This window comes from Emydura macquarii, unplaced genomic scaffold, assembly GCF_026122565.2.
Source record: "Emydura macquarii macquarii isolate MOO-44397 ecotype Brisbane River unplaced genomic scaffold, CSIRO-AGI_Emac_v2 contig_3477, whole genome shotgun sequence".
NCBI classification, from domain to species: Eukaryota; Metazoa; Chordata; order Testudines; family Chelidae; genus Emydura; species Emydura macquarii.
The window spans coordinates 7,883,229-7,907,099 of NW_027133614.1; the positions used below are offsets into that span (position 1 = coordinate 7,883,229).

General features: G+C 40.9%; 2 long non-coding RNA genes across 2 annotated transcripts; one reads left to right on the plus strand and one right to left on the minus strand.

Annotated features, from left to right (window-relative positions):
- Positions 1 to 267: 267 nt before the first annotated feature.
- LOC137144730 (uncharacterized) lies at positions 268 to 19,537 on the minus strand. Its single transcript, XR_010917469.1, has 2 exons — positions 19,428 to 19,537; positions 268 to 565 (listed from the first exon to the last, which is right to left on the minus strand). It is a non-coding gene; the product is annotated as an uncharacterized lncRNA (long non-coding RNA).
- Positions 9,464 to 10,959, plus strand: LOC137144729 (uncharacterized). The gene is made up of 3 exons (XR_010917468.1): positions 9,464 to 9,574; positions 9,806 to 9,908; positions 10,679 to 10,959. It is a non-coding gene; the product is annotated as an uncharacterized lncRNA (long non-coding RNA).
- Positions 19,538 to 23,871: the final 4,334 nt, after the last annotated feature.

Below are 23,871 nucleotides of genomic sequence, written 5' to 3' on the forward strand. Positions count from 1 at the left end.
AAGGACTTGTCCCATGGTCACACAGTAATCTAGTAACTATGCAGGGGCTAGAACTCCAAATTCCTCTCTCCCCGCCACCACATACTCTATCTCTGAAAAGGGGAGCAGTCATAATCTACCTTAACTGCTGAGGGAGGGTAAGCAATTCACAATTCACAATTTGTTTAGTGTATTTAGCTTTCACCTGCTCGTACCCTGTCTGCAGACTGCAAGTTTTACAATTTGTTCCTATTTCAGATTGCTGGACAAACATTCAACACTACCAAATTTCAGTACGCCAGTGACTCATAAATCGTTTATTCATTGTTCATGCTCGGATAATAGCATGTGGGGTTGGTCACCTAAGTCACATGGTGGGGAGCCCCCCACTCCATAGATCAACAATGTGAAAGAGCCCCCAGAATCGAGGTAGCTGGTGAACTGGCAAGAAATCCAACCCCTCCTTCATGCTGAAGCTGTCCTCCGATCGGAGAATGGAGGTTCCATTCCAGAAGAGACTGTAGGAGGGCACAAGTTGCTGCTGCAGCCTGCAGGGACACAGCCCATCAGGATGGTCCTTGGGAACCTGCAACATACTGCATGTGAAAATCAACCAGAGCCAAAGACCGTGATTCATGACTAAGGAACTAATGGTAGCATGCAGACTGTTCATTTACTGATAAAGATATTGGTGTGAGCGGGGTGAATCTTTATCACCCAAAGGCTGTAACTTGGCTGGTCAAGAGGTGAGAGCTTGGAACTACTAGAAAAGGGAGTCTCCACCACAAATGGCATATTTTCTGGTCCTGATTGGAAAGGGTAGATAAACTACTGCCAACCAGAGTCGCATTTCATTTTGTAACGAAACACTTTATAAAGTTCCCATTCTAAAAAACGTATACATGAACAAAATTTTGCTCTCACTCTGCTCACTAATAGTGGACGGAAAGAAAAGTTGCAAACACAGTCATTGAAAAATTCTATTTCAATCATCAAATTATTCATGAATAATGTATCTTACTATTTCCCTACTTCTGATCTGGGGCAATAGAGACGGGGAGGAGTAAACCACATTTTACATGCATAAAAAAGGACTATACATTTTGCCCTTAAATCCAAACTCTACTTTTGGATGCACAACATGATACCATAGGAAACATTTTGTTCTTTAATCAGGTTGCCTTTCCAATGACAGAGAGGGTGCAGGATTGTATCTGAATTAAATTGCTTTCTCTATTGAAAAGATCAATTCTGTCCTACAGTAACAACCTCCAATGAATTAAGTAGGACACCTCATGATTAGAAAGATTTATTCTCACGTGATCTCAAGAACTGGACATTAATTGTCAGGCTTAATTTAATATCAGAGACACAATTTACTTCAAGTACAGAAAATTAAATTCCCTCAAAACAATTAAATATCATGGTTTCTTTTATATGAACACTTGTGTATGGTTGTACAGCAACATATGAAGAGTTGCCTTTTAAACAGCTGCCCATTTCTAGGCAGCCATTTCTTACTGCTGGCATAAACACTGCTACTTCGGGGGATTTAATCAATTTGATTTTTTTCCCCCAATTGGGGTTGTATTTAACAGTTTCCTTGTAAATTGCATGGAGGCAAAGAAAGAATGTGCATCTTCTCCAGCCCCCCGCATCCTATTTTTTCCTCTCCCCAGTTCCCTCTCCTCATCTTACAACGGCTCCCAAACTGTGGGACGTGACCCCAAATAGGGGTCACACCATTAGTACATGGGATCGCAGCAATCCCTAGTATTGGCATCCTCCATGCTGTGTAGGGTCCCGGTAGGAAATACTTCATAAAAATGGAGTCATGGTTCCCAAACTTTTTGTCGTCCCTGTCTTATAGGGTCCAGGGTGGGCGAGTGAGGGGAAGCTGTGCTGCATTCACATGAGGTCCTTTTTCTCATGGATCATTTGATATCACTGCAGACAGGACATGAAGATCTCTGTATGGATTGAAAGCTTGTCTCTCTCACCAACAGAAGTTGGTCCACTAAATGATATTACCTCACCCACCTGGTCTCTCTAATATCTTGAGACTGACACAGCTACAATTACACTGCCTACATAAGTCATATCAGCTCACTCTAGTGACAAAAGTAAGTTTCTGCTGCTTTTTATTCATTAGCCCTGCTTTCAAATCAGCTATGTATGTATCAAATTACTCCCATCAGCATCTGGGCACCACCAAATATTACAAAGGGCTCACAAGATCTGCTTGCAGATGACATTTCTACAGCCATCTCAACTCCCGTCTGCTAATACTTTCGTCACTATTGTAGTTTGTGTGTCAAATCTTTTGCTTGCTCCCTTTGATTCTTTCCTAGTTTGCGTATTGTTGTTTGTTCCTCTCAGTGCTGGTGCTGGCATATTAATAGGTATGCTTTAACACACCTAGCAGTTGAGTTACCAGAATATCTGTTTTTGTAGCAATCCATTGAGCACCTCTGAGCTAAGAGTTTTTCCCACTCAGATTACTACACAGGATACATGCACATTAACTTACTTTGGCATCTATTGCCTCACTAATTCACCAGGTGTGAGAAGCCTGAGTTTGTTCAGCGTGTGCTGACACAGGTGAATGGGTTTCCTTGTTCTGTTCTTTGTAGGTTATTGCATGCCCATCGCCACGCCATCAGAGCAACAAGGTGCAGGGTACTTGTTTGGTAGCATTCCTGGATCTCTATGAAGTATATAGGGCTGCTCTGAAAAATTCTTGAGTAATCCTGGCATCATCATCTTAAGATATTTGCTCCCTGTATTACTGAGTTGGTATTAGCAGACAGGTTAACAGTTATTAGGCAGTATTTGTGATCAGCCAAGGAGTCTCTGATGATTTAAGATAGCTAATAAACCTTATATATTACTCAGAATAACACAGACCCCAATTCAACAAGTTATTTATGCACAGGACTAACTATGCACGTGAGTAGTCTCATTGAGCTCAATGGGATCACTCACATGCTTGAAGTTAGGCATGTGCTTAAGTTCTTGCTAAATCAGGATATCTATGGTCAATCCTTTGGATGGCAAAGAACTGCCCTATATAGTCTTCATTCTAACTGAGGGCCTGGGGCGGGTGGGGGAGGAGCTTTCAGAGTGGATGAAGATACCCTGGTGATCTCCCAAGGCACCATTACAAGTAATCTAGAAAGTCTCCATAAATGGGAGAATGGCTTTTATCACACCATTTTTGTTTCTTTGCGTTTCCAAAAGGCTTTTACAGGCAGGTGGACAGCAAACTTACTAATGAGTTGCATGAGTGATCAAAACCAGGGACACGTAGTAGGTATATAAGTAAATGTTATAATCACATAATGGTTTCTATTGGCACAACATTTTATATGCCGTTTAGTACATTATATATATTTGCAGATGGTGCAACTCAGAAGAAAAGCATGTTTTTGATGTAATACATGAATATGTAAATGTGTATGTACTCATTGTGGCATTTCTATCTAAGGGTAGATACACTAGCAGGTGTTAACAACTCTGTATTCTATACCGGTATTAGCATCTAAATAATATCTTGTCTGAGTGCAGCTCTTTGCAGCTTTAACTCTGGACCTATTATGGAGGGGGAAAAATAGCCTTAAATTTGGACTTCCTCTCCAAGCCATATCTGGACTTCAGAAAAAGGGATTAGACAGTGACTGTTACTAATGCATTGAGTGTTTATAGCTGGGGAGATTTAAAAAGTTAAAATGTTTAACAGAACAAAGATTTTCACTAAAAAAGGAGCAAGAGAGCAGTTACGAGTGACATTTGTGTGGAGGTTTGCTTTCATTTTGCAGGTTTGTTTATGCAAGAAAACAGGAATGTGAAAGACAGGAAGCCAAGCTTTCTCTGATGATTGGTTTCATAAGTTTATTAGCTGAATCATAGACGTGAAGACAGGATTAAAAGTTCATCAGCTACTGTCACTGAGATAGAAATCTGCCATAAATAAATGTTCTATTCTTTCTCTAGCTGTTTAAACTCTGTGTCTCAACCCCAGCTCCTTCTCCCATTGTCAATGACAATTCTCCCAGTGAGAATAAAGTAATAAAAAGGGTAAATCAGAGGACACATGACATAATGAAATAATGCAACAATCCTATGACAATTCAATTGGGAATCTATTTAAAGATACTTTTCAATTTCTTATCATCAGAACCCTAATTATTTTCTCAACCTCTATATGCAGCTCACCATCAGACCTGACAGAAAAAAATAGACTGTAGGCCAAAGCCATCCCGGTGCAACTTCAATGGAATTACATGAAGGAATGAATTTAGCCCGTTCAGTTTACTATGTATGAACTGCAACACTTGAAAGCATTATCCACATATCAAATGTGAAATAAAGGTGACTTTTGTTTGTCATTGCAGTTCTAATCAGGAGGATTAAAATAACAGGCTGCCATGCAAATAAAAGCACAATGCAGATGAAAAGGGGTTTGGCACCAAGCAGGAACTAATACAAACAAACAGTGTTCTTTTGTAAAACTGCCGTGTTTATTGAAATCACTCAGATAAAAAAAATATGAGTGTCCCTAGTCACTGAGCCATACTATTTCCTAGTTTGGTTAGGAAGAACACAACAAAACCAGACAACCCGCCTCCACCAAGAGCATTATCTTCACCCTCTCTTCAGAAAGTTGTTCATGTGGAATCCCCTGTACCTTCCTTTGTGCACTTCTGTCCCCTCCTATGGTGACCAGATGGCTTGATTTTATAGGGACGGTCCCGACATTCCAGGCTTTGTCTTGCATAGACACCTAGTACCCCCCCACACCCTGACCCGATTTTTCACACCTCCTATCTGGTCACCTACCGCCCACTTCCCCCAGGGCTAGACTACACTGGAAAGTTTCCCACTACAGCCGTATCAGCAAACGCTCCTAGTGTAGACACAGCTTAAACCTGCAAGTGTGCACTTTTTTTTTTTTTTTTTTTTTTTTTTTAAGAGCAACATATACCAGTTCCTGGAGTCAAATAACTATCCTGGCAAAAGGTCTTTTTTGCTAGTGTAACTGCATCTACACTAGGCGCCTTTGCTGGTATAGAAATATTATAAATCATGGCATACCCCAGGCCCTAACTGACAATACTATACCAGCAAAAGTTTCAGTTTCTGTCTCCTGGCCAGCGTAACAGGGACCACCTGCTACAGCTGACTGAATCCAAAGAAGAGCTGCTTTCATTCAGCTAAAACAAGCTAGGAAGGAAGTCAAGTCAACTGCACTTTCTCCACAACAGCCAGTTGCCTGTACCTATGACTACATCACTTCTCTAGCCACTTGGAAATTTCCTCAGTGTGAAATAAATGTAGGGTGTCTCTAGTCACACACTAGCCAAGAAACGACCTGAACAGTACACCCCATTATAGCCAAATAGGTACTAAGTAAGTAAGGTGGAGGGTCTCCATTTTTCCCCCGTTCTGTTTAATTTTGTTTGCAGTTTTAAGACAGGTCTTTTCCTTCTCTAGTTTCCAGGGACAAAAACAAACAATATAAGGACAAAATGTGTATTCTGAGATGCAGTGTGCAAAAAACACTATAAGAGAAATTCTCTCTCTCTCCGAGTCAGAAGTAGGATCAGAAACAAACGAAATTCAAGATAGGCCATTTCCAGCCATTTTTGCACTAAATACAGCACCAGTGGTCACTGATGACTGACTCCATATTGGCCTCTTTGTGGACTAAGCATGTTGTATAGCCTCATTCTTTAAATGAGGAAATGTAAAAGTGATGTCTTATTCTGAAAAATATCTTTACAAAGATCTGTAACTTGTCAGAGTGCAAAGATTTAAGGGCAGAAGGAACTTTCTAGTCCAACCTCCTGCATAACACAGACCATAAGACGTCATCCAGGGATTCCGGCAGCCAGTCCCATGTTAACTTGGTTTTAACTAAGAAAGTTTTACTGGCGTCACTCCAGTTGAGGATGTAGCCCGTAATCTCTATAAAGATTTATTGTGAATTAAAGGAAAAAGAAAAACAAATCTTGTGACAATTTTGCTACGGCTTTGACATCCAGAAATAAAAATGCTAGAATGCAAGATGTTTTAGACCAGCTTGTTCAAATTAGTTTCCAGTTTGTAAGTGAACCATTACTTTTCTGCTTCATTGATTTTTGTTCTGTCTTTCCAGATAATATCTTCTGTGATGCAGGACCAATAAATATAAAAAGTTTTAAATTACATATAAATATAGATGGCCAAATTTCATCAGATGAGATCAGAGAATAGACAACATGCGGAGCCCTGTGTTTTGGAGACTTACGTGATAAACATACATTACTATAGTGGTTAGTGAATCCTGTAGTACGTGGTTCCTTTGCACACTTTCCTAAACACATAGTACACAACACGTATAGAGCAATATTGTAGCGTGCTTTAGATTGTAATATATTATCTTCAAAACATTGGCAAACAGGTGGTTCCATTTGTGGAGTCTAAGTAATAGTGTCTTAGTAAATCTTGGTTTACTTAGAGATACATTGACAATCTGACTGTTAAAATGACTAACTTCAAAACATGCCAGATTCTACTAAAATGTTCTTTAAATACTATGCTTTATTTTTTAACCCTTTCATAAAAATGCATGTGGGTTATTTCTACTCTCCTGTTGAAATGTATGAGCCTGATCCAATATGCATTAGAGTCAATAGGAGCCTTATTATTGACTTCAATGGACAACAGACCAGGACCTGCAAGGGTCTTTTCAGCAAGAAAGAAACCGATTGTCACCACTTTGTGTATGGCAGTTTCCTATTTCGGCTTTGTATTCACTTAAATGCAAAAAGTAAACGAGCAAAAAAAACCAAACAAACAGCAACCCTAGATACTTTCTATTCCAGTTATCTTAGATGTTATAAACTCAGTAAGTACAACATTTTCAGATAGTGAGCTTTTCAAATTGATGCTGGCCTTTAAATCATTCTTTATTATTCTTTATCTCAGATACAAATTAACAGTGTGTAGCACCCATATGCAGGAGATGGTAGAAGCTGAAAAAGGCAGCAAGTACATGTAACAGGTGAATGTTTGTCCATTATATTTCTCCTACTAGAATAATGCTGTGAACACTTAATGATACCTAGAGTATGCAAAGACGTTCCAGCATCCCAGCTGCAAAGACATTCCAGTCCATATGACAAAAATGAAGGCCTCTCCATTGCTAATGCCATACTTTAAGCACATATGGAAACCCAACATCTTTTATAGTCCCCACGCACTCATTTATGAAATAATCAATAAAAAATTATTTCTGACTCATCTGAGCATGGTACTTTCCTCATTTACCTTCAAAACATCATGGGGACGACTTGCCTGACATGAACTCTTAACTATATTGTAAACCTTTTACACTCTGCCTACTTTCGAAGTAAGTTTACTTTTTGTTGCTTTTAAGATGCAAAAAAAATTATAAATAACATCTTTGAACTCAATTTACACTGTATTTATGATGGGGTCCTGTGCCATGATCTGCACTAAGTGACTTAAGGTCCATCAGGAGTCGTATAAGGAACATGGCATCATCCCTACACAGAAGGGACCACATAGCCAGCAAGTGCAGCTCCGAATGTGCCGGCTGAAGAAAGGGCATGTCCACGGCAGCTGGGAGCCACTGGGGAAGAGATGTTAATGCAATATATGCCTTGAGCTGCCATCTTTCAAATGAATACCCCCCAGCACAGTGAATAAGGCTGGCACAGAAAGGTGAATCTCTCTCTTCCTAAAGTTACTATCCTAGGAAAAAATGTTTCCTATTAAGGGATTTCTTAGGTAAACAGTAAAGAGCAGTAACTGAATTTTGAGAATACACGTATGAAATCTCATGTGGCCCTGGGCAAACCTGCCCATCATACTCCAGGGATCGGCTTCACAAGCCCTGCTGCACTTTATAGCTTTCATAAATTACTGAGCAACCAGTACATTCTGTTCCGCTAGTTACTTGTCTCTGTACTCCCCTCGTTAATTTCTTAAGCAGTTATGGAAAAGTTGCAATCAAATCTCTGTCAAAGAATAATGGGAAACACAAATATGAGGAGGAAAAACAAACATGATCAAAAATATAAAAAACTTTTGGAGCAACCTGGTGTCTGGTAACCAATAGCTTTGCTTTCCATAGAACAGGCCTAGTTCTGTGAGGTCTGGCATACTGAACATCACACAAATGAGTGCCAGACAAATTCATTTTGCCTCATTTCAAACACTGCAGATTTGGAGGTTGGACTTTAACAATACTGGGTTTGCATTCCAGTTAGGAGATACTATCTATATTGCTGGTTCCAAAATGTTTACAGTAGAACTTTGATTATTTGAACCCCTGGTACAGTGAACCCCAGTTAAGTAGGCAAGTTATTTGTAGTAAATAATCTACCACATTTTATTCCTTTGTCTACAAGTGTATCATAATTCCCATCAATTTGATCAATCATATTTATTCAATGAGTGTTTTGTGCTCGTATTTTAGCCTATGATTTACTCAAACATTTTTCTGTAAGTATTTTGATATTCGAGCTGCGTAGATGGTCATCTAAGTCAACATGGTACTGATTCTGTTTCCTAAATGGACAGCCATATAAACAAAAACAGTGAATGAAAGAATTATCATGCACAAATCAAAGAAGCAGTGAGAGGATGAGCCGTTAAAAGAGGTAGCAAGAGAAACAGATTTAAGAAGAATTAATCTTTCCTGTTATCCTTTTTTCCACTAGAATATTATAGCTTCAAACATTTAACCTAGGTGTAAAAATCTGCGGGAGAGGAAAAAAAAGAAAACTGCAAGCAAATTGTTTTGGATGTTTCCAGATGAATTTATATTCAGCTCTCTTGTTATAATTGTATTAGAGTCTACATGCACAGTTCCATTTGATTAAATTGCCTCAGTGCCCATACAATGGCAATGCTAGCATATCCATGAATACACATTCTCAAACAAACACAAACTTTTCCCCATAAAAGCTTTTCATGCAAGCAAAACCTTCCCCCCACCCCACCAAATGTTCAAGGAGAGCCAATAAGAGGGTGAAAAGTAAACACTATTGGAATCAAATGTTATGAAGTGTTTGTGGGGGAGGAAGAGGGAGAAACAGCTCTCACTGAAACTCCCAAGATTTGGCTTCACTGCATTAACTTTTCATTCAAGAGCCTAAGCCTATAGCATTTCTAAATTCTGCCTGCTCTCAGTCCCATTGATTCTCCTAACTGGACCCCACATCTTTCTAAATGGCTGTCCTATCACATTTGGATAGTCACGGTTAGATTGCATATAGATGGTATGTGACAGAGTGCAGACTCCCCTACTCACTCCCATCACCTGGAGGCCAATTAGTGCCCCAGGAGAAGCTGATTTGGGGTAATGAACCAACCTGGCTAGGGGGCTGGGTGGGGTAAAAACTCAATTGGCCCGTCAACCCAGGGTTGATAAAAAGAGGCTCAGGAACGCAGCACAGAGAAAGGGGAGGCGGAGGAGAGACAGGGTTGCTGGGGCTAGTCACACAGTGGGTTCAGAGTACAGAGACCTCTGTTCCCCCTCAAGTCCTGCTAAGAGGACATAAACCTTGGCAAACACTGTAAATAGGTGGGAGAACAGGGGACTGTGGTGATATTGGTGAAGGGAATTTGAAATAAAGCTTCACTGAGAGCGCACCTGGAGGACAGTTTCTGTGGGAAGAAGAGGGGAGCAGAGCAGGGCCCCGTTACATCGTAGCAGAAAGAGGGGCTGATGAAACCTAAAAGCTTTAGATTTTACTGATTATTCTGAAGTTACTCATCTTGCCCTGCTTTTTAATATTTTCTCTCTTTCCTGAAGCACTATATCACGAACAACATGCACCTGCCTTTGGGTTATAGTTAAGTGAAAGTGCACCCAGTTACCAAAAAAGTTTGAGATCACAATTGTGCAGTTTTCACAGGTTTGTACATTTCTCTGAAAGGTTCCAGTTTCATTATGAAATCAGAGATACTGAAAGCCTTTTTTAAGCAAGGAAAACACATACTATTTCTTCCATAGATTGTTTATGCTATACACAGTGTGCAATGAAGTAATCATACCTGTCTTTCTAATCCTGACATGTCAAAAAGAACAATGATATCTTTTTATTTGTAAATGCAACTTCCCTTTTAAAATGCATGCAAAGATATCAGGTGGCTTTTGCAAATGCAAGTTATAGCACCATAGCGAGCAAATCCAAGAAGCTTGAAAGCCATCACATTAGTTTCATTGAACAAAAAGAGAAATTTTCTGTTCATAGTTGTTCTCCTACCAGGGACATAGGGCATCAGATATCCAGTCTATTTTAATTAAGCTGCTGTCAAGTGATAATGGTTGGTTGGTTTTTACACACTGCTAGAGGCGTGGGCCAATATTTTCAAATATAGGTGCCAAAAGTTAGGCTCCGGGATCAGCCGGAAATTCTTAAAGTCAGGCTACTTAGTTCTGTTCATGCCTAACCATGGATATAGGAGCTCAAACACAGGCACTCATTTTTTTAAAACTTGGCTTTTGTTTCCAACTAGCATTAATTCACAAGGCAAATGAAAATTAGAATCTCATTCAGGCCTCTAATGGATATTTGTCCACTTAACAAAACCACCTCTTAGTTTAACATGAGAGAAAGCTTTTGGCCAGAAGAAACCTATTGCTGAATGTGTAGCTAAAATATCATTTCTGTCCTACTCATAGTGTAAGCTGCTAAATGGACAGTCGTGCAAATTTGCCTGTGAGGATGATCTTGTCCTGACAGTGCAAGCAGCCACCTTCATCAACATCAAGTCTACCTTGAAGGGAACCTAAACACCATGGAGGAGTATTTCCAGAAATGGAGGTTCAAGCCAAATCGTCCCAAAACAAAAGTGAATGCATTCCATCTTGATGACAGAAACGCTAAGAGTACCCTGAAAGTGACCTTCTGTAGCAACACTGAGACATGACCCCACTCCGACCCATCTCGGAGTGAAGCTAGATCACACACCAACCTTCCACAACCATCTGAAGAAGGTAGCTGCCAAGACAAAAACAAGGGTCATCCTGGTCCAGAAACTGGCCAGCACAAGTCAGGGCTATCAGCATCAGTGTTACAGACATCAGTGATGGCCCTTGTGTACTCTACAGCCGAGTACTGTACACCAGCATGGACCAGAAGTAACCATATTTGACTTGCTTATGGCCCGCTGAACACTGCAATGCAGTGCATCACTGGAACCCTCAACTCAAGCCCGACACCTTGGGTGCCCATGCTGCTGTTGCACATTGCTCCTCCATCCATCCATTTACACTAATGCCGCAACCCTTCGGGAATTCCAGAGGACTGTGGAAAACAAATATCTTCCCAACCATAAGGATCTTAACAACCCCCCCCCCGCTCACCACCACTGAAGTCACGCAAGCTTTTTTGGACCCACGTGTTAAACCTTCAAGAATACGAACCTTCAAGCCCGATGAAGCTTGGAAAGCTGAATGGCATTTCTGAGAAGTTACAAATAAACACCTCATAAAAGACCTGATGCAGAAGATCCCTGGCTTCGATTCTCCCATGAAGCTCATGGACAATCCTAAACTGCACCTGCACAAATCATGGTAGATGTGGATACTTGCTGCACAAATGGAAAATTAAAGAAAGACTCCCCAATGTGCGACTGTGGTCACCTAGAACAGAAACTCAATGCCTCATTCATGAATACAAAGGAGGCATCACAGCAACACACTCTACTACTCCAGATGCAATTATCTGGCTTAACCATCTGAATGTAAAATTATAGTAGTTGCTCTACATTTACATCAACCATGTGAAGAAGAATGGACAGTGTTACTCAATATTGGTAATTCAATAGTTTCAAACTCACTCTGCTTTACTGCATTCCATGTCAGTGATGTTTTTCTACAGCTGTCATCTGCTGCCTGTCAAATGCAACAACTACATTTTGTCCAAGGAATAATATTACCACTTAACAACAGCTGCTCACCCGAAATGTACGTTGTCTGTTCCATCCTCCTTTCTGGTCCTGTCTCTTAATTACTAAAACACATTTTCCTTTCATCTTATCTTAGCCCTCAAGAAACACACTGTAGCCTATACCCTAGTATCAAGCTAAGGAACAGTCAGAGCCATTTTGGAACAAAAGAGAAGGCTGCTTCTCGCAATGTTCTGAACCCAGTCCAGTCTTGTACTGCATCAGGTCCAGATTTATTGCGGTGTTTAGTCTTCTCTTTGAAAACAATATATTCCAGACAGAGAAACCTTCTAAAGTTAGGCTATCGCATGTAAAAACAAGGAGAAGAACTATCAAACAGTATCCTGGGTATTTCTGTCCTGCTTATATTTTATGTAAGAGTTAATCAAATGCTGAGTATTTTACTTAGTGTGTTATTCCAATAGACTCCTTGTTCCTTATCTTCCTTTTCCCTGCAATAGGACCCTTTTCCTTCCTTTTTCCTATGAAAACTTCACTAGAGATATATTCCATTTTTATACCATTTACCCTTCACTGTAATAATGCATTACTTGGGTTTCAGTGGTGCCTAGGAGATCAAGACCCCATTTTGAGAGGCACTGTGCATAACTGTCTACCTAAGAGTTTATGTTCTGATTGTAGTTCCCTGAGACACCCCAGGAGATTCCTGCTTCCTTTCCTCCTGTCGCTCTTCAACTCCACCTCATCCCCACCACACACACTTGAAAATTAGGAAGCATGGGTTCATGCAGCCCCTCCATGTGACCCTTATCATTGCCCTCAGTGCCCTGCCCCCTCTATTCTCCCTGCCAACTTCTTCCTCTGTATTTTCCCTACAATTTCCTGACCATCCCATATAGGCTGCTCCCTCAACCCCATATGTATGGCTCACACCATCCACATAGCCCAGATTCAGTGAATTCTAAAGGGGGCTGGTTTCTTTTGGGGGAAACTGTGGAACAGGGAGAGGGGTGGTGAAATTTCATTTTCCCTATAGTCTGAATTTTCCAACCCCTCTATAACTCTTCAAGGAAAACTCCTTTGACTGGAAGCCTGACCCCCATATCCCACCTCCTGGAGAAGGACAGAGCGGTTACCCTCTCCCCACTTCAAGCCAAGACCAGCAGCTCCTGCTAGCTCTGTATCCTCCACCGCTGCCCTGCACAGGGCCTGGGAGGAGGGTAGTGAAGATACTCCCGCCCTGCCTGCTATAGGATTGCCACCTTTCTAATTCCTGGTATCTCCCGAGGCCCCACCCCTGCACAGTTTCTACCCCCCCAAGGCGCCCTCTCCTCCTCACCTCCCCCCCAATCACTCACTGGATCATCTCAAGGAGCCTGCCTACAGGCAGGAGGCAACCCTGACTGAGCAGGGGCTGGCATGGCTTAATGATCTGGGCACCTCCCCCAACGCCACAGTAACAGGACTTTTGGTTCGGGTGCCATTTAGGGTTGCCACGTCCCTGAAAACTGGGCATCTGGCAACCCGAGAGCACCCAAACACAGAAGCCAAAAACCGGACTCTTCAGGTAAAAACCAGATGGGTAGCAACCCTACGCCTGCTGCTGTCCACAAGGCCTGGATTGTGGGAGGGGAACGAAGAGGTCTTCATTAAGAGGTCTCCCACCCAGAGGCAGGGTGAAGAGCCTCCTGTTGTTGCTACCCACCCCTGAAAGGCTTGGATTCAAGAAAGCAGTGTAAAGGGGCTGCTGCCCTGGTCCTTGACAAACCTGGATGTGGGAGGAGGTATGCTACCCCACCACTCCTTCCAACAAGGCCTGTGCAGCAAAGGAGGGCAGGGGATGTGAAAAGGCTCCATTGCTGCTGTTCCTCCCCCATGCCCAAGGCCTGGGTGGATTGTGATGGATTACCCTGTTGCTACTGCCCCCCTCTGGCTGGGAGGGAGAGGGAAGTGGCCATTGATTTCTGCCCCTGTGAAAAGGCAGGTGGCAGGTCTGACTGCAAGGAGCCTATGGGGTGGTAGAACGGATTAGCAGAATTGTGGAATTAACTGGGGATATCGGTGTGTCTGTAAAAGCAGAATTAACCTGCGCATGTGAATGTGGAGTACATACGCACAGCTTCTCTAATTGTAGTGACACTCCTGGACTAGCCCCCAGAGATAGAATCTCACAGGTACTGAGTTGTGCAAGTTATCAAATTAATTGGAGTGTAGGAGAGAGCATTACAGAATTAGTCAGAGACACCTGGGTGTATGGGAGATAATTGGGGACCCAGCCTTGCATGTAAGAGGTGTACAGAATTAATTGGGAAAGCCTGTGTTTGAGGGTAATAGGATTCATCTTTGGGGTGATGGAATTAATTGCTGATGGTTTAGGAGAGCAGAACTGATATGGTTTGTGTTTTGCCAGGGTGGAGAAAATGAGGGAAAGGTGATAGGAAATCTCTTCTCTGACCATCTCAGTTTCTCCCACCTAAATCTAGATGGTTCTTTACATATTTCCCCCTCTCTTTTCCCCCCCTTCTGCCTTTCTTCTTACACTGGCTGTTTTCCCTCCCTTTCCTCCTCCTTTTACAATAGGAAGGAAGATAAAATTAAAAGATGGACAAGACATGGGAGACAGGAGTTAGAACTCCCAGCAACACCCATTCTTCTTGCATAAATCCACATGAGACTACCTGATCATTATGCAGGACACCCAGTTCCCTCTCCCTTAGCATAGTGGGACGTGTCAGTGGGTTAGAGAGTGAAGTGAGAGAAGGTAGAAGGTCAAGCACCAGTACCCTGTAGTTAAATTAAGCTAGTTTTAATTCATATCAATTAATGCAAATTTAATGGTAGCAGGTATAGAATAGGGAACTAGTTTCGGCTTTAACTGTGGAGTGGAAACTACACCTCCATAACATTATGGCAGCTAGGAGAAGACAGACATTTGGCAAAAAGCTAGTTGAATGGAGAGAATAAATTTCTGTCCAGCATTTAAGACATGAAAGCCAAGAATACCACAGCGAACCTCTCAGACACTTCATGTGCATCACAGGTAACCGACAAGTGGGTAGATGGTGGGTCAAAGTCATCACCATGTAATGTGACAACTCTATCCTCTTTAGTAGAGTTTTATTCTTAAACCAAGACTGTGGTAAACCCATTTCTGGTACACAGATTTCTTAAGAAAACCAGCCCAAAGCTTTGTAGTCATGTACTAAATGAAATCACTACAAAAACTGACTGGCTCTCCCCCATGAAATAGACCAGTTCTGCCCTGCTCCTGCAATGTGAAGCTTAAAAATTTTGGACTACGATGTAGAATATTATTCCACGCAGCATAAGGCTCTTATCCCTAAAACATGGAAAATGTTTACAGGCAGATTACCAAAATAAAGCCATGAAATCACAAAAACAGGAAGAATGTTATCCTAGGTGGATTAAACATATCCTTTGACTCATTCCCTGAACATTGAGGTAATCAAAACTTGGTTTCCTGCACCATATAATTGCAACAAGAGTATGATTACACCTTATAACAAAGGCAAATAATCTTTTTATAAATTCCCTGGCACCATAAACTGTATTAGCTTCGGTCATAAAGAAACAATTGTTCTGAATAATTTATCTATCACTATCTTCTTAATAGTGGTTCTCTTGAGGCTTTGTTTCAACCTTCAAGCCTTCTGTAATGTTAAAATTGATATGCATTAGCAAATAAGAAAATCTGCACTACAGGGTCTTCTTTTGGTTCCTTAAGCTGCCAACCCTTAGTACTCCCTTACAGATGTTTACCTTTCCTGAAGAAAGTATTTCCAGAGGCTATTGAAGTGCACTGAAGGACTTCAGATTGCCCTAGGAAAGTAGTAACCCCCTCACTGAACACTCAAACTATTGGATGCCACCCATCTCTATTGACAGATAGACGGACTTTTTACATCTAGCGGTACCGTGATTAGATTTTATCTGCTATGCTTTAGTGTATACATACACTCTTGATTTTACACACAATAGTGAACAGTACTGCCTATAAACATAAAGGTAGGTTCCCATTATTCCCAGGATTGCTCGTGTTAGGAAAATTTGTTTTTAAACTTTACCTGTTAAATTTTACAAAGTCATAAATAGCAGGGAAGGAAGATTTATGATAAGAGTGATAAAACCTGTCTATAAATGTTAGTGGGAAGCAATGAAAGCACTTGTAATGCTATAATACAAGCATGCCGAGACACCACACCAAGTGGAAGTCAATGATCAAAAGGAGTTTACACTACACTGAGTTGAAAGACAATCAAAAAGAGCCAATAGGGTCTAGTAAACATTAGTAATGAACTAACATGCCCTGCCTCCTGTTCATTAGGGGAATACAGCATGTAGGAGGACAATAGTTTGATATTTAATTAAATACATTTTCAAATCAAGGTATAACAAGAGGATAAAGGTTTTTTGTGGGTTTTTTTTTTTTTTAAGTGAAGCCTGTATTCTCTTTAAGCAATCACTTCTTGATTTATTCCCTAAAGTTACTAGGGTACTAGTTACTGTCTTCTCAAATTCACATATCAAGCTATTTCCTTTTGACAATGATAACCCCTCCCCTGCAAATTCCTGGGGTGAGTTCTCGTTTTGAGCAAGAGCTGGTCAGATTAGTAATGCCTTGTTTATAGCCTTTTCTTTTGTTTTGTCTAGCAGTGTGTTCATCCCTAGCTATTCTGATTGCATATGTTGGTACAGATGATTTTTTTATCATGACTTATGGGAACTAATTGTTATGTCTGTTTAAACTGTATCCACATCTACTATAAACTCCTGTCTATTCTGACTAGTTTGTCATGGTTAATTTCCAAACTATTTAGTCAATAAATAATAATCATACATAGAATTGATACCATACTTCATCTAGCCCTCTCAAAGCACATTGCAAGGGTGACAGGTAACATTCTCATTTTACAGCTGGGAAATGGAGGTGCAGAGTGGCAATAGAGGGACTTGTGCAAGACCACCAACGGGGCAGCAGCCAAGGACTAGAACCCAGCTCTCCTATATCCTGTTCCAGTGCCCTAATGACAATGTCACACTGCTTCCCAAATTACTCTGTTAAAATACATGTCGTTTTCTGAACTGCTCCTGCTCAATGCATGAAATGACACACAGCACTGGGATGATAAAGTAGTCCAGGACAGCTATAAAAATCTGTTTAATTAGGAATATATTTGTAACCTTAGATTATTATCAAATAGTTCTAACGTTCAAAAACTCCAATATTAGGAAGGGTACAGAACTTCCAAGCCTTGCAGCATTGTCCAAGTGACCTGTTATATTAGCGTGTTAATGAAAAATCTTGCTGGCCCTACTCTAACAGTTACTCCATGAGAGCAGACCCTTGCTCCCACAAGAATCCAACTGATTGAAAAAAGAGCTCTGTGCAGCCATAGCGATTTGCTGGAGAGGGGGAGCTTGTAGGATCAGGGCCTCTGGTAACAGCAGCATAGTGAAGTTTCTGGCTCAGAGCCAGGATTTTACCATTTCATCATTTAAAATATTTAATTTCACAGGTTGGATAAACAGATTTTTTTAACTCCTTTTATTCTGAGGGATCTGAAAACACTGCACAACTGCTCTACAGAAACAATATAGCACCACTGACACATAGCCTTTGTGAGAATAAAGGCTGGACACTGCCAAAGGGAGGAGAGGAACTCTGAAAACCAGCAGATTTCTTGGCTCCAGGGAAGATATTAGCAGCCAGCAGGTGTGTGAGAAGGGACTGGATTCTTGCTTAGGCAGAGCCTTAAGATCCATGGTGAATACTAGGCCTAAACTTATGGATCTGCCAGCCCCTCTTCATTGCTCCCTGTCCCCACTGGGGCACAATGAGAGAGTAATCCCAGAGATTTAGAAAAAGTACTACACCTCCTGCCTATGTAGTTTAATCTGTAAATTGATTTACTTGAGAAGGGTTAGTGATTTCTGGAAGCAAAACCTTTATTACCCCATCACCTGTATTAATTATCCTTTAAAAGAAAACTGTAGCTTTTAAAATATAGCTTTTAAAACTGTAGCTTTTAAAATATTTAAAAAATATAGCTTTTAAAACTGTAGCTTTTAAAATATTCCAATATTATGGTACCATTATTTAGAATAAATCCCTTAAAAGTTTCCAACAGCCTTCTAATAGTTTCTTCTGGTTAAGAAAAAAGTTTTAGGCAGTTTCAACTATAAGCATAAAGCTGACATGAGAGAAAGCCTGAGGACAAATCCCTGGAAAAACTGATAAAAGATACTATTTCTCGGTCTTCTGAATGTTTAGTTCTCAGCAGGTCAGTTTATGGGTACGTATTAACTTCCTAAATCTTAAAAAAAAAGACTGTGCTGCTTGTCCCATGAGAAACAGCAGTCCTGATACCCAGCTGCTAGTACAAAAATATTTTAAGTGGCATGCAGCCATGTATACAACATATTAGCTATCTATCAGTGTGCTATAACCAACACAACAGGGGAATAATACATTAATCTTTAGTAGACTGGCTAGATAAGGAAGAGTGACAGAGGTAACAAGTGTCAGTTCTTCAAACATTTGAATCTTCAGTAATCCTGTGTGTGTCTAATACACTCCTATAACCAGGGAAAATATATAGCCAGGATAAACAAAATTATATCTCCACATTTACATTCTCATAGGCACTGAAAACTTCCTTTGTGTAAGTGTTTGCAAACAGTTATGGAGATTATTTGACTTTTGAGGCACCTCCCTCCTCTTTAAAATTAACAATCAAAACCCAACCACCAGATTCTATAGCTGGAGAGTAGATTCTCAGTCTGCACTCTCCCATAGCTTCTATTATTACAGGTGTTTGGGGGGCAGCGGATTTTTTTGTTGGTTTCCTAACAGTAGAATCCCAACTGTAGAGTTTCTCTCATTTCCTTTAGTCTAAGCTTGGCACAATTAGAGGCAAGCACATCTCAGGTCATTCTGAGAATATACATTGAAGGGGAAAAAAAAAAAAAAAAAAAAAAGCTAAACCTACTTTGTTCATTATGAGCTCTTACCAGTCTCCCTGTTCCCTAGTGAAGGGGCTAAGGAGGTTTTGCTGGTAGCATGAACTTTGGTAAACAAATTCCTTGAAGTTCTTACATTACTGATTTCCCTTATATTCATCTATGATCCAGAGAAGAAAGGCTTTCAGGGTTTTGCATTGCAGGAAAATGGGATCATTGTCACACTACTATTTAGGGTTCATTGAAGGTAAAACTCTTGCATAGCAAGGATGGCAGCCCCTTATTTTCCCCTTTCAAGCATGTTCTCTTAGGATAAGCTCCTCCAGCTTTTAGCATATTCTCTGCTTTGAGAATCCTTAGCTTCTAGTAAGTGAAAGAATGCAATACATAGTGAAAGGTATTTGGCTATTTGTCCTCTTTCTCCAGCTCATTACAGCATGCTCTCTGTCCAACCCTGCCCCACAGCAAAACCAAATGTCTCTTTCCCTGCCCAAATGTAAAGAAATAAATAACTGAATACTTCCATGGGGCTATAGCACCTTAAAAGTTGGAAGGAGAAACTGATGTCTTCCCATGAAAGTAAAAGTTCCTACTTGAAGAAGGGGATGGGGGTTATTCCATCCTAATCTTGCTTGAGACAAAGAGTGATGCTGCTTTCAGATTCTCTCAAAAAAAGCTGGTGGTGGTTAGGCTTTAGCCAGCCCACCTGTGGCTGATTGAAGGCCATGAAAGGCACAGCCATCTTCAATCAGCAGGAACTGAAGCATGCTCTTATATAAAACATTCTTGGAGCAGAAGGCTACTGTGTTATAAGGCAAGAATTCTAAGGTAGTAAAGCACTGGTAAAAACCTCGAGACCCAACTGTAATATACTCCAAGCTGTTTTGAATTTGAGAACATAATAGCCTATGTTTAACTTGGAAATGCTGTTCTTTAATTTAATTCATTTTGTGTTTTTTACTTTGATTTTCTCGGAGTCCTGATTTTCTAAACCTAACCCAGTAAGCTGACCTATAATACTCCTCCAATGACAAAGCCTCTGATCATGAGCTCTCAGTGAGGAATGTGTTGACTTTGTGTGAATGAACAAGTGTTGCTGTCACTAACATTTGCAATGTATAGTGCCCGACACCTTGGGTGTGACTCCCCTTTCACTTATTCAGATTTTCCCACCAGTGGAACTTCATGGAATTAAATGCCATCTTCCTGACTTATGATAATACGGTGAAAGAAGAATGAGGCACCTTGGGACTCCCCCATGAATCACCAAAATATCTGTGCGCGCACCTCCTTGGAACAAATACTTCCACTACCCCGCCCCCCGCCCCTATTTATGCAGTTCATGCCACATAATCTGAAAGCAGTGTCAATCGGTCAAAAAAGCAAGATTAGGAAGGAGTAACCATGCAGCTGGTTTTCCAGACAACCTCAGAACTCAGTTCTCTAACCTTCAGTGAGAAAGTTCTCACACACAGGTCCCTGTTTTGACAAGCCTGAGAGCAACCAAGATGTTGTTAGTTGTCTGGTTTCAGCCACACCCCTCCCCTTTCCAGCCTGGTAGAGCAACTGAGGCATTATTTAGCAGACCTTATTTCTGCTAAAATAATGGAATAACCATCTAAACACACAGTGAAATACACAATGAGCTTCTATAACCACATGTAACATTGGCCCCATAGTTCTCAATCTTCTTCTACTCCTTTAAAAGAAAAAATTAGTAAATTAACACCATAACCCTGAAAAACAGTTTATTAGGTTTAAACCTATAAAATGCATTTAATATTTAAATTTTCCCTGTTTAAAGTATTGTATTGTTTCAACACCCCTATAAAGTAGGTAAATATTAACTCATTTTACAGATTCAGAAATGAAGGCAGAAAGGTATCAGGACTTGCCCAAGATCACACAGTAAATCAGTGGCAGAGCTGAACCGGGAGTCAAGAGCTCCTGAATTTTAAGTTGTGCTCGGCTCCCCAGGAGTGCACTGCCTCACCTTAGAATCTATCTATTGTACTGTGTCTTGAGACGGGTATGATGTCTGGGATTTATTAAAGCAAGTTCTGTCTGACACTAGGCATATAAAAGAAAACAGCAGCAGGAATTGTACTGAAAGATAAAATTGCAGTGAAACTATTTATTAGGCAAATCTTGCCTCCCCTCCAAAATAAAGTATAAGGGCCAGATTGTCAGTTTTTGTAAATCTACTTAGCTCTGGCTTCAGTGGAGTTCCTTCAACCAATTTATGCCATTTGATAATCTGGCCCTATGTCTCTAATTTCCAGGTAGCAGACTTTTCGAACTGCATGCTAGCAATCTTGATCTCATTTACTGAAAGTGCATGCCTTTAAAGGTAACCAAAAAAAAAAAAAACCACTCCTGCACATTTCTGGATTGTCCCGTGAAAGTATGATGTGATATAAAAGCTGCATTGACTTCCACTCTGCAGGCATCTTTTGTGAGACGAGCTATGTAACACATTCAAAAGTGCATTTTAAAGAGAGGGAGAAAATGCTTTAATGACTCTAAAATGAATCACTCTCCTCAATATAAATTAATTTACCTATATATAAATATAGTTTACTTAGTGGCTGTTTGCATTGGCAGTACCCTCTGCATTGACAACTGCCACCTTAGCCTCCACATTGAGACCCAGGTTTTCTCTCAATTAGCCTTCATTGTCACCTGCTGCCTTCTCTTCCTGGATCTAAGTCCTGTGTTACATGGGGATTTCATTCATAAGATCTCTTGGGTGTTTTTACTCCCTGGAGTTGTCTTGCAAAGGTCAGGAAGCATGGCATATAAACTGGAAATGATCATGTAATTTTTTTTAATCAAAAAGTTAAAATCCAGCTATAGCATGTCCACACTGAACAGTGCAGAGTACACAGAAATCTGCTTTTTAAAGTTATATTTATCTATCTTTGGTGAAACTACTGTTCATAAAAGGTGGCAGATTCAGGAGTTCTATTTATCCACAGATCAGGAACATACAGGGTAGCAGATAAAGCTTTCTCGCACTCTTCTACTAATGTTTGTCAGCTATGGCCTAAGGGGGTCATCTCCGAGGAAGAAAGAATAGTTCTTTAAGTTGGATTTTCAAAACTGTAGTCCTGATAAAAACAGATAAGAAAGATGTGATTCTAAATACAGATTAAACCCATGCCATATAACCTTGTCCCTATCCTACAATCTAAACCCACTCCATTATTATGAGAGGTTTCTCAGAAGTGTTTCCCATCTATGGGTATTTAATCAATTTGACCTATTAAAAAAGGAGACCTTTTGATCCACAGAATAGGTACAGCAGGGGCAGAAGTAATACAGTCTTCGTTTCCCCATAGATATGTCTCAATCTAAACTTGAAAGAATCAATTTAAGTACAATTAGATTTCCCCTGTTTATTCAAGGTGTCATTCAAGTCACTTGGCTGTATGAAATCTGCCCCAGGGGGAAGAAGGAGATTGGGGGAGTGTCAGAATCTGAAAGGATTCTTAAAACAAGTCCTTCAGTTGGATTTAGAGGGGCTGGAAGGAAACTAAAAACTTTCCCTAGACAAGCTTGAACATCCAAGAAGAAACCCATGACACCTACTCTCCTTCCTCACTGCAAAGAGATCCAGGGCCCTTTTTGTTTACCCTAGTTATCTGTGGGAGTGGGCGTGTTCAAGAGTTTGTTTGGTGTTGAGGAGTATAGGGGGACACTTGCTCCCACCCTCACCTTTTACCCACCAATCTTTTGTGAGCAAAGGTTAAGGATGGTTAATACACTGAGCTTTGAACACAAGGTTGAGGCTATGGCCACACTAGAGCTTAAAAACTGACAAATTATGGGGTGTGAATTAGCCACCCTCTTAATGATGTAATTTATGCTAAGTTAAGCATCAGTGTGCACAGCACTATGTTGGCAGGAGAGCTTCTCTCACTGACGCAGCTACCACCGCTCATGGGACCTAGAGTAATTAAGCCAATGGGACAGCTTAGAGCAGCTACAGGAGAAAGCGTGCGGTTGCACCACTGAAAGTTCTCTAGTGCAGCCAAAGCCTCAGTTCACCTGGGTGTATGATGCAGCATAAGTATGAGCACGAATCAGCAGGTTACTCACTCATCCCTTCCAAAGAGATGCAAACACCTAGACTGCTGGGGACTGGGCCTTTGCAAACATGGACATCTGGGTGCCAGGAAGACTGAACAGGCTCTGAGAACCCATTTGAAGTCACTAGAAGTTGATCCTTCCCATAACATAATCATTATCATATCAACACTCTGGTTGGTCTATGACTAGGATTCCTAGGTACTAGGACAATACAAACAAATATCACCACATTTTCTCTCCTTTGAGATATTTAACTGTTTAGCAACAATTGTTCTTCTCCTGGCTTCCCTCACTGTTATTGTAACTTTCACAAAGAAAGGACAAGAGTCAAAACAATTTCCTCACTGCTCCATAAGCAAGTAGGACCGGCTTTTCTGTTTTTTCTTGGAGCAGCACCTCATCTCAGCAACCAGGACGAACGAACCCACCATGACTATCACGCTCAACTGCTGCAGAATTTTCTGAGTATGCCATTCTGCATCCGTTGCCTTGCACCATGATGAGACATCCTCACACCCAGGCAAATACAGGTGAGAAACATGTAAATGACTACTCAGGTTCCAGGCCTCTCTCTTTTCAAAGAGACATCTTCTCCAATATTCTCCTTTCTGCTGGAAAGTCATTGATTTGGGGTATGTCTACACTAACAGCGGCAAATTTGCCGCCATCAGATTGATCTATATGGATTTATTAAGCAGAAGGAAGGCCTGCTCAATCAATCTGGAAGTCAATCTATTAAACGCACCTCCAAAAAAAAGCATAGCGCTGCGTTGACAGGTATGCATTTCCCGTCGGAGCAGCACAGCAAAGACGGTGCGCTCAATGGAAGTTACAAAGTCAGTTGGAGTTACACAGGCTACTCCGCATAGCTTGCATAACTCTCGTCAACTG